The 12075-nt window shown below is 41.7% G+C and overlaps 1 protein-coding gene across 3 annotated transcripts in view; it reads left to right on the top strand.

Moving 5' to 3' along the window:
* Window positions 1–5115: 5115 nt before the first annotated feature.
* The window catches only part of LOC109037812 (uncharacterized), a 36210-nt gene continuing 29250 nt past the window's right edge, over window positions 5116–12075 (top strand). Inside the window, exons 1-4 of one of the 3 annotated variants that reach the window (XM_019052645.2) lie at window positions 5116–5665; window positions 9478–9815; window positions 10607–10651; window positions 11684–11871. The gene's annotated coding sequence lies outside the window, so the exon portion shown is untranslated. Of the gene's footprint in view, window positions 5666–6133; window positions 7055–9477; window positions 9816–10606; window positions 10652–11683; window positions 11872–12075 lie in introns of those variants that run through there. The other 2 variants (XM_019052638.2, XM_019052649.2) reach the window with 2 other exon arrangements.

Here is a 12075-nt window from a genome sequence, read left to right as displayed (position 1 = left end):
TCTGTGTTCGTTCAATCTGCTTATTGTCAAGTATAACTACATGAGCGTGAAATATCATAATTGAGGGGTTAAGAGGACAAGGCACATAAGTGCAGTTTTTGTTATTTCGAGAAATACATGTTTAAAGTTTCAAACTTAGATGGAGTCCTATGGCGGAAAGAAAGTTTAAACTCACTTTTTGATGCTTTAAAGTTGGATTTTATCTGTGAATTTTCCACAGAATAAACTTTCAAACTAGCTTTAGTGGAGTTCATGAATATATCAATTTTTTTCAAAAACTGTACTCATGCGCCTTGTCCTCCAAGCCCCTCAATTCCAGTTAGAAAAACGTATATTTTGGTTTCTAACCTTGTCAATTTCTTTTTTTAGCTTTACATTTACAACTTAAGTGATCGCACACATCTTTAAAAAAAGAAAAAGCTCGAATTTTCTTTTTGTACTAATTTGGAAAGAAAACTGTACACAATGAGAAAACCTTAAGTCAAATCAGTTCCTATCATTTTTCAACGGTTTAAAACATTCATGAACAGTCATTTGAAGAAAAGCAAGCCCGTGATATCGTTTTTTTTTTTTCATTTATCAATCCTTCATACACGATTTGTGATTTAATCGGTTAACGGAACGCCTGGGTCGCCACCTCTAGTGCACGCAATATGCCAATATTGCATCCTTCGTAAATGAAGGCGCATCTTGCCGACGACATCACTGAACCACCGTTAAACACCATAGGGACAAAAAATTTAAAAACTTTGCTCGTCATTTTTGGTCTTCTTGACGTATTAAGCCTTGATGCCATGAACCATGCCTTCTCGACCTGTTACTCAACCTTGTAAACTTAGATTTTGAAGCCCATGTCCCACGATCAAATGAACTCATCAAATGCAAGATGGCGAAGATGCGCACTGATTTTCGCGCAAGTCCGCTATCCAAAGGCCTTGATAAACGCTCAAATTTCCGTCAATTTCCGATCAAAATTATGACAAAAATGGCGGTCAAATTTTTGCAGGCCGCAAAAATGTGATGGTAGATGGTGCGCACTAGTCACCATTTGATCGGAAATTGATGGACATTTGAGAGTGTATCCAGGCCTAAAAGTTGGCGAGCCGTCAAATGTTGATGAACCTGCCATCTTGCATTTGATGAGTATTTAAAGAGTTCATTTGATCGTGGAACACGGAATTTGCGTGCGTCTCCCTGCTCTCATAAAAATTTCCAACCGAGCTCAAATACCTGTTGAAGTGACCCTGGATAAAATTCTAATGGATGACATCCAGCAAAAGAACGCCGGTTTTTCTGAAAAACAATGTGTGCGTTGGCTAAATCGCTTTGGGCAGAATTTATTTCGATGTAATTTTTGTGAAGCAATCCGCTTGATAGGCTGAAATCTGCTCCTTTGGAAATTCGATTAGTGCTTTTAAAAGTAAGCGCTCCTTGGGGAAGGGGGGGGATGTCCCAGGTCGCCTTTCCCTTTAGATCATAAGGAGGATGTTAGATGCTACTAAGGTCATTTTTCAGATTTAATACATACTTAAGTACTTTGCGTTCTCGAATAAAGTCCAGGGCCGGATTAAAGGGGTGGTCACATGGGCCGCGGCTCATGGCGGCAAATCTAGGGGGCGGCAAATTTTGCATTTTTTTAAATGTAGGTATAAAAAAAATCGGATTTAGAAAAAAAAAATTACAAACGAGAAAAGGCTACAAAATCTCTCATTTCCCGAGAGTATAGTAATTTCTAATTTTGTCGTCTTTCAGTGATACAAGAGACAGCACCTTTAATTAGTCGAGCTAAGAGAGAAACCAAACACGCAATTTGCCCTGGAAGGGCGCGACTTACACTAAAAAAAAGTAGCTTGGATCAAGCATGATAATTCTTGAATTTGCCGCCAAGAATTTTCTTTATTGTCTGATTTCCCCTTTATAAAAAATAAGAATAATTATGATAAGTTCTAGAAATCAATTTCTCAGCATTCTCAACTCATATCAGACCAATTCACAAAATTAAAACGTGTAAAATGATGTAAAATTTCGATGTTCCCAAACGGTCTCCATTTCAAGCATTACGATCAATGTAGCTTAACCTTGGTGATCGGGCGAACAACTCTGCACTAGACGTCAACTTTCAACCGCGCAGTAATGAGATCCTTTGTTCAGCAGCGCGCAAGCGCCGCCGCCAATGACGAGTCAGCGCGCAAGCGCAGTATCCGCCGCAGCCAATCACAAGTCACCGCGGCGCACGAGATTTAAACTTCGTCACAACAGAGCCCGCGCAATACAAATTCAGCGGTCAGTGGCAGCTTTCCCGCCCAATTCACTCTTGCTTCGCCATCCGACCAATCACAAGCAAGTTGGTTTCCCGCATTTGCACACAAAGGAAATCTGCATATAAATATACCCGCAAGTCGCTAATTAATTCACTCTGAATGCAGCAGTCGACCAAGAAGCACCTCACTCTCAAGCTCTCAACAAGGATCAAGTCAAATCAAGCCAAGCAAGCAGCTGAAGAAACACCTTAAGGAGCTCAGCAAGAAATTGGCGTTTTTTTGGATCAAGACCGAAGTTCAGTTTCCCGTTATATTGGCACCAAGGTCGAGCATTAGCGGTCATCATAACACAGAACGAAGCAAATTCATCTTTTCCAGCATTCAAAATTATTCACATTCAAGTCATCTCTATTTCGGACTCATACAGTTTGTATACCACCTCCAATTTGGAGAAGCCAATTCTTCGGAATCTGGAATTAATAATAAGTGCAATAGCACACAGCTCTCAATATTCAAACCCTTCTGGTTTTCCTGCTCATTGCAGAAGCCGGTGTACTATACGCCTGGTAACCCTTCAGGTTTCCTATCCAAGGATAGTAGCCGATTCACTCTGAGTTTGGTAAAAATAAAAACTCCAAGCAGGATCTCTTCCAGATCATTAAATCAATTTTGCAGTCACCTCAAATCTTTCTCTTCTAACTCTCATTTTCCGAGCCAAGGCAAATTGGGGGGTCGCTGCGGCTCTTCACTTGTCTCGCTTCAATACCTCATATCCTATTCCATCTTTTCTTTCTTTCCTATCATTTCTTCAATTGGTCCCTCGGTACAACTCACTTTCAACCTTTAGGTCTATTGTTGTTTTTTCATCATTTTTTTAGCCGTCACTCTTCATTTATCTTGCTCTAAGCTGATTATTGTTTCTTGATTCAAGAAAAATAATGCTTGGGTTAAGCAAACAGGTAGCTTATATTAACCAGCAAAATTCTTGATTTAAGAAGAAATACTTCTTGGCGGCAAATTTAAGATTCTTTTTTTTCCCAGTGTAGGGAGAAATGATGATGAGGACTTGAGAGGAAAAGGAGAAGCCCTCGGCGCGGCAATCGGCAATTGGCATGTAACACGTATAAGCGCCTACAAGACTGCACGAATACTTCACGCATTGCATCAAACACAGTGCGGTTATTGTGGTCAGCGTGAAACGGATAGCGCCTACAAGACTGCGTGAATACTTCACGCATTGCGCCAAACACGGTGCGGTCGGCGCGGCGCGGCGGCGGAAGTTAAAATCATTAAACCAAATTTTGTGTTTGTTCTCTCATAATTTTTTCGTTCATATCTTATGAATGGAAGGTCTTGTCCATTAGAGATAGGCTTACAAAACTTTACTTTCACGCAAAGTTCCGTGACCTTTTGCTAGTAGTGTTGACAGGGCTTTCCCAAAAAATGTGTTCAACACGAGTAAACGCGTCTTATGCACCCCTCCCTCGCTGGCGCGTTCACTCGATGGTTTTTATTGATGTTTCAAAACGAATGAGAAGGGGGCGGCAAAACATAAGCGGCTCATGGGCGGCAAGTAGGAAAATCCGACCCTGATAAATTCTCAAAAATTTTGCGCTCCAGGCTATATACGTAATTACATTGACGGCAAAACCTCCAAACCACGTATCTCGGTTTGCGAAGTTGCATGACTTCCTGTCATACTTTATTCCTCAATTGGAGAACTGGCTCAACTTCAATAAATTCCTAAAAACTTCCTTTATTTTTCAACCTGCGGTAAGGAAAAATTCCGAGAAACGCCGAGAGATGATGTTCATTTTTGCTCTTTCAAAAAATAAACCATGGGCGGAGATCTCTAGACACCGCAAACGAGATAGGTACGTGGTTTGGAAGTTTCAATGTCGACATTGTACTACCACCAGGGTTGCCACAGTTGAGGAATACCAGGAAATTTTGAAAAGTCGGGGGAAATGACGAAAATGTCCGGGAAATATTGTCAAATCACCTTTCTCTTCACTCTCGAGTGGGTTAGACGTTTCGAACAACACATTTTTCTGAAAACTACTTCAAATCATGCCTGTTCGAGCATCTGGCGTATCCTCAATTGTCAGGGAATTTTATCAAATTGAGAACGAGAAATCATGGGAAACATCAGGAAATTTCATTTTCTAAATTCTGTGGCAACCCTGTACTACGTGCTCAGCTAATGGCATTGCGGCCCTTCCCACGGACAGCTTCCCTGCGTTCATGAAGGTAACTTGGTTCCTTTTCGCCGAACGCAAGTACGATACGAAGGACATTTGGATCACATTTTGCAGTGAGGAACCACTATCTCTGGCGTATTTTAGAAACAACATACATGTCATTGGTTTCCCCATGTAGTAAGGTGTTTTTATCGAAGAGCCAGAGGTAGTGGTTCCTGATTGCAAAATGTAATCCATTTTTCCTGACCAAAACACCATAGATCGTCCAAGTTGTGACGTCTCCTTCCTCCCTCAACCGACGAGGAGCTACCTACCTACTGGAGCTACGAGCGCGAGTTGGGCCGCACATTTTGCTCCCTACTGATAAAAACTAGCGTCGGCATTGGACTTGGTTCTCCGTACATTTCCGAGGGGCAAGGGGCAAGAAGAGGGAGAATTTATCATTAACAAGCAAGACTACTACCATACTATCATCTCCATTCACAAGCCGAGGGCTTTCTTCTCCGCAATGAAATTTTAGCCCCGCCTGAAATTTCTCCCGGCCGCGCTCCCATTGGCCGAGCGCCGCGCCAACTACGCCCCACCACCGCGTAGCAGGCTATCTCAAGTGTTATTCAACTGTTTGCTTTCGGGTCCTCCGTTATCGTTCCTTCCTCTCGCCTCTCCTTCCACGCTTTCGTCCTCGGGTTCATCGCCGTTTGTTGTGTCTTCCTCGTCCGCTTTTTTTTCGGAAAAAGTCCGATTCTGGCGATTGTTTTTCTGCGGAGTCCGTGAACTTGCTCGCGTGCCGTTCTAGCCCGTTGTTTTGACGGCGACGGCACGAATCTCGATAAGGTTCGTCGAGCGGCCCGCTTGGCTTCGTAAAGATAGCCGCGCTGCAAGAATCACGGCCGGAAAACGGCGGAAAATCCGGGTTTTCGATGCGGAAATTTTTTTCGAAAAACCTCCGGTCGGATGGATGCGATTGAGTCGAGACCGAAAGTAACGGCACCTGGGGATCCAGCGGCAGCTGCGCACACCGCTTGGCGGTCGCGACAGCCGCCGCCGCTCGTATCCCCTCCACAGCGCAATCGATTGGGCTCCTAAATAGCATCACTTTCTACACGTCGGTGAGCTCCGACCAATCAGAGGCCCGGATTCGTCGCTCTTGACGTGTGAACCCCGTTTCTCGGAGACGACAAGACTCCGGCTCGTCAACCGAAGGTAAGTGTTTTTTGATAACGTTCTCCTTTTTATAGTTTTTCAGCCGAAAGACCGCCGTTCACACTGTCAAACGATGCAGGGTCCGTCCCGATTTCAGGGTTTTTATGAATTTTGACGCCTTGGCGGCTTTTGCGCTCGAAAATTAATTTTTTTAATGCAACCGCCAAAAAAGTGCGGGTCACCCGTTCGGCACTTCTTTGTTCGGCCCTCATGCCTGCCATGACCCTTCGCCTTTAATTCTTCAGCACCAGCTCGTCTGGTTGATCCTCTAGACCGTTTTGTTGTCAGTACGATGATATCGTTCCATGTCCATGTGCTTTTACGTGGAGGACGTTAAGGCTCCATCCCCTCCCTCGGTTTCTATTCCCACTCTAACCCTCCTCCCCCCGCCTTCCCATTCATTCTCTCCCACCTACTACATCTGTTTCAGGAACCGAGGCTTACCGCTCCCCTCGCTGACGGCCATTGGTGGAGGGGCGTTGCTTGTAATGCGAGTCCCGGCCGGGGCCCCGCAGACTGCAGAAATAAAATTTATGGTTTTCATTACTGAGACGATTACGCAAGTTTCATAACTTACTATCAACGCACTTTATCAATGCGTTTGACCGTTTTTGGACCTGCTCCAGACTATGTCATTGACCTTGACTCATTCTCTCCTCTTTCTCTTCCCCTCCGCTTCTTCGTTCTTCGAGCCTCCATTTTCGCACACTCTCCCGTCTCTCGGCTGTTATCAACTTTTTGCCGCTGTTTTGCTCGCTATATTCTTCGAGCCTCCCAAAGTCACATTTTTGCTGATGTGTTTTTTCCCCGGATCGGGATTTTGAGGAGGCTGCAACGCGGCCGGAATCGATCGGAACTTTGAGGTGTCTCATTCACACCGAAAATCCGATTTTCCGATTTTTGAAAGATGACGTAGCAGAGCTGCGCTGGGGATGTCAACGAGAATTTGGCTCGTGATTCCTTTGAAGGCATTTCTTTTCAACCGGCGAACTTTTTCGCGCGTTGCTTTTTTTTCGGCTGAACTTAGGTGCCACCAAAAAGTTTTGCCGCTCTTTTGGCAACCGCGCGGTCATCGATGCAAAATGGCCGACAGCTGAAAGGCTATCATTTCAAATATTTTTATTCGCCGTTTGTTTACCTTCGTGTTTTATGCCATGTGTCCTAATTTTAAGTGTGAAATACGTATTTAAAGTATTTATCAATTGTGAAATTAACTACGAATGACTCCGTGTTGCCGTTCGTTCGTGAAACTTTGAATTTTGTTTGTGAATCCAACCAGACGAATGCTCCATTGCCTGAGCTATTGGACTGTCTCAGTTTGCATTCGATGTTTCGTAGTTTCTGTAGTTTTAACCGCGAACAAAAGTGCGCTAACCTCCGTAATTTAAGGTACGTTCTCATTATCCTTCTAGATGAAGTCATTCAGAAGTATTGAATATTCCAACCCCCGTAGATAACGTACACATCAATTGGTTGCCCTGCTTGCCTTAGCCTGTCCTGGTGCTTTTTTCACCAGATTTTTGTAGTTCATCACTCTAAATTTTATTACCTTATCGAACCTACTTAGCGCCTCTTTCACCATCCAAAACTTCCATTAAAACCTTTCCCAAAGCTGTAAACCATGCCTTGCTGGATTCACCTCACAAGTATCCCAGAATCCTGAACCTTTGTCTCGTCTAGGTTATGGCTCTTCCATTGTCACCCTTTTTTTTTACCCTATTTTCTTTTACCCAGCTCCCCGCAATTGTCAAGCAGTTAGAACTGCTTCTCAGTTTCTTATAAAGTTGCGGGGTATTCATTCTTAGCTTAGGTGCACTTCAACTCTATTATGCTTTATTGTTGATGGTAGCCTAGTGTCAGGGTCATAGTTTAGAATAGAATACGGACAGTTACAGAACCTAATCTTAACAGTCTGTTGACTATACTACCGGGGAAGATTCTGTTTTTCTACCATACCTACGCTATGGAATCAAAGACATGATATCATCAATTTTGTTGTCGCAGCCAAAACTTAGTGTATGACCCGTTCCCAAATTAGGTTAGGTTTTGTTAAGGGCCAATAGCTGTGCCGTAGTTTGTCAAATGGGTTGTATATTTTCCTTATCTGATATTGCTTGTCGTCGCATTAGGGGGTGAGTCTAAGGTTGACTCGAGACACTTAAGTATGTTTACTTTCTACGCTTCAAATGGGACTGAAGAGTACTACTTTGGGCGGATCATTGAAATTCTCTATGAGCATGACAAAACACATAATTCAATGTATCGCATGGAGAAAAGGGGCTTTGTCCTGTTTAGTTATGCTGGCGCTGTTTTCATGACTGGCTTGTTGGCCAATTTTGTCTTTCAATGCTCATTTCAGAGTCCTCTGTAGGGCTTTTATTTCAGTTCGGAAACTGAGCAACACAGTGAGGTTCTCCTAGTAGCTTGTTGTGGCTATTTCTAGTCTTATTAGTAAGCTACTAATGGTGAAATTGGGGGAAAAGAAATGTGTCAAGCACTTGCATCAGATAAATTGGCTGTTGTTTACATTCTAGTTGCCAGTGACAAGCACCACCCCTGTACGATAGCAGTTGACAATTAACGTTGCTGCCGTTGTATGCTGGTACACTAAAATAGATACTGTGCTGGACGGTCAAAAGTAAACAACTGTGAACTTGTCTCATTACAGTTCTGAATACCTTGATTTATGATGCTGTCTACTTTCAGTCACATTTGATCATCACTTAGGATAATGAACACTTTTGATCCCCTGAAATTAAAACAGGTTTTTCTTTCACAATCAACTTATATACTCTCCTTAAATTTCCAATCATGCCAGTGTTCTCTCAAACGTATTTGGCAGCTTTTCATCTATAAAAGAGGCAAATTTGAAAAATTTGTAACTCCTGCACGTTGAAGATACTTACTTATTTCTCTAGTTTAACAAAAATTGATAAGTCGCAGCTATAATGTAGGGAACCTGTACGTTTCCTGACTTATCCTCTCAGGGGCTGCTTTTATTTTATGTCGGCTAAATATGGGAGAGGGGACTAAGCTAGCCTCACATGGGATCAAGCTCAGTCTTACATAGCCTCCCACCTGAAAAAGATACTTTAAAACATGTGCCTATATATATAATTTTTCCAGCTATTTCTCAGGCTTCTCTCCTTATTTTCTGAAACAACAGAGGGGATGTCAGACCAGTCTTTATTTACATTATTTTAAAACTGTAGCCACTGTTATCAACAGAATTACAGGAAGTTTGGAGTCGGAAGGTAATTTCATGTGCTTTGTCCATTTCTGGTGACAGTTGAAACTGGAAACATAAGGGGTTGCCCCTCCCCCCCTATAAATACATCCTCGCTTAAAATGACTCAAACATAAAAGTGTCATAGAACAAAGCAGTCCTATTTTTCCCCTAAGAATCAGCCTACTAAAGTGCTGCCAATCAATTTAGGACACCCTACTCATGTATAAATAACAAGATTTTTTATATAAATACCGAACCAAAACAATCGGTTACTTCGTTTTTTTTGTCAGTAAAATCTGATGAAAGTGCCTAACTCAAATCTCATCAGCCTACGGTGCTGGTGTTAAAATGATGAACCCAAGTCAAAATGGCCAGTTGGTGAAACAAAGTGACATTTTTTACGGATTCAAAAGAGGGAAAGTGTCACAACAACAATGTCACTAGTTTTTCATCAGAGTAAAAAGTATTCTTTGAAAGGAAAATTCTGGAATGTCGCAACACTGAATTTTTAGGTTTGACTTGCATAATGTTTGTAATCCATGTTCACAAAATTCACTCATGACTCTCTCTTTTTGTTTTGCAGGAATAACCAGACAACAAGTTTATTTTAAATCAAAGTGGAAACTTCAGTCCCAGTGCAAGATACGAAGTCAGAGTGGAGGATCTAGATAGCTTACCTTTTTAGGACTGAAAATTTTGGATACATACCTAATCCATCTGGATTGTGTATTTCATCTTGGAAAACAGCTTTTTTTATCATCCAGGATTCCCAACAATGAGGTTTGCAATTGAGGAGAGACAGAGAGAAAATGTCCTCTTTCCCTGAATTTGGATCGGACAAGAAACCTTCGTATTGTGCATCAGATACGGAGCCATGTTAAGGATAAGCTGCCGCTAAAGAGATCCTCTACCATATCCAGGGTAAGTGTGCTCTTGCATAGGAATAGGATTGTTCTAAGCTCTTCCTAAATTTTCCATCGTAGCTCACCTGGGATCCTAGGATTTACTCTCTTAACTTTCTTTCATTTTGAAGGAATAATACCCAAAGGTCAAAAGTAGGGATCGACTAAAAATGGACCAATATTCCAGAGTGCTCAAATTTTGTAGGTATTCAAAAAGAACAGGCTGACTAAATGTCAACCAATATTTCAGTGAGCATGGAATGTGCAAGAAGCAACGAAGTACTTGCTGACCAACAATGGACAGATACTTCGATATGCTTCAAATGTGCAAAAATGTAGAAATTTCTTTCTTGAGGAACAAAATCTTTCAAGTAGTTTCAAAGAGACTTCAAATTTTTCGCAGGGCTAAAGGAGTATTCTAATTTTAAATGGCAGGTTTGATATCAGTCTTAGCATGATGAAAAAGGCATCTTTCCTGCAGTTAAGTTAGAAGATTAAGATTTGGGAATCTTCTCGACCAGAAGGAAAAATTGCGCATTCCTCCGTGAAATGACTGGATTTATATGCGAAAGTGTGAGTCAAGGGTTGCAGATTAGGAGTTCTGTCAGGGACATGATATTTCCCTGTGTAATTGTGCTCGCCAAAATTTCTGGCAGGATAAAAACTTTGTGGCTTTCCTAACAACCCTTGCTTTTGGTAAAATTATTTACCGTAGTATAATTCGTAGCTCAAATCCTCATGTTTTTAGCAACTTGAATCTACATCTTCCTGTTTAGTTAGGGTACTTAATTTTTTGTACTTTTGTTCCAGATATGATAATTCGATAATTATTCTGAAGTTTTCTCTGCTGCCACTGTAAGTCACATTTTAGAATCTTTTCTATATCTCTATCTTACTCCACTCTGTCCTAGGAAATAATTTTATATTTTTATACTTAATTTTGGCACAGGAAATGACAGAAATACTTTAAAAAGGTGGTTGTGGCAAAAACAGTTTACTTTTGATCCCACAACCGATATCTAAAGCAACTCATCAGAATACAACCACATAGATAAAGTGTAGTATAAAAAAAAACCTTAAGAAATGGCCGGAACTGTACGTAACAATCTAGTAATTTCAGCGCAAAGATCACACTTTTGTGTCATGCCTTGCTTCATATTCATGATGGTGTTTCGATGCCTTCTTGGATTTTGTGGGACGCTAAGTTGGGTTCATTGACAAGTGTGATCTACTGATGAGGTCTAAGAAGACTCAAAATGTTATAGATTTCTGAGCGGGCCCCAACTTTATATTCCAATGCAAGCTGCCTGAGCTGAACACTCTTTCCTCTCAGTCATATTCTAGTACGCATTAGAGCTCAAAATTTTTGACTCTGATTGAAATTTTGGAACTTTTTGGCTTTGTTTTCCCCACCAAATGATGTGGACCCAGTACCATTTTACCACCTTGTTAAAGTGTAGTACTTCACTGCTGCCACCAATACTAAGTCAAATATTAGATATTTCATAAGAATTTTAGGTAAAAGGGCGTATGAGACTTTCAATGCTGCTAAGATTGTGCAACGTAGTTTTCTAGTCGTAAGTAACTTATCCAACAAATTTACTATGAATTTTTCCCTGAATCTTCTCCGAGTTTTTCTTCACTAATGTGAGGAAGTAAGTTGACTGTGAATGAATATCATCTGCCGCAAATGCCAGAAAAAATTGCACAATTTTAACAGCATTGTTAGCGTCATATGCCCTTTTACCAGAAAATGCCTCAATTTACCATAAATCAAGTGGATGAGCTCTTCTTTTATACAGCTACTATAAGCACCACCTATCAAATCAAATTTTGTTTAAAGTTTTCCTTGTTTATTGAGAGATGTGATTTTGATTTGTTGAGCAGCTTGTGGGAAGCATTGAACCAAGGCCAACACCGTGGACTCGCTACCGCAGGGCTTGTTGGAGGGGCGCCCCGGCGGCTCGATTCTGCTCACATCGCATCAGTTGCAGCAGCTACAGCAGCTCCAAGCACAGCAGGAGCAAGCCAGTTCCGGTGGAGCCCTCACTCTCACCCTCACGAACCACACTTCTGTAAGTTCTCATTCCTAGTTTGTCCCCATGAAATTTCAGGAAACAAGTCTCCTGTCACAAGGGAGCAATGTGTTAATGCCCTTTTTCAAGAACAGTGATCTGCCTTCCCTGAGATATGCACCGAATGTGCCTTAAATTTGGAGAGGTTGGGCTATTGTAGTGTCTTGAAAAGTTAACGCACCCCGTCAATTTTTTCAAATCCGC

This window comes from Bemisia tabaci, chromosome 10 (genome assembly GCF_918797505.1).
Source record: "Bemisia tabaci chromosome 10, PGI_BMITA_v3".
NCBI classification, from domain to species: Eukaryota; Metazoa; Arthropoda; class Insecta; order Hemiptera; family Aleyrodidae; genus Bemisia; species Bemisia tabaci.
The sequence above is the reverse complement of the archived record's forward strand: the minus strand, read 5'-3'. Positions and strand labels throughout refer to the sequence as shown.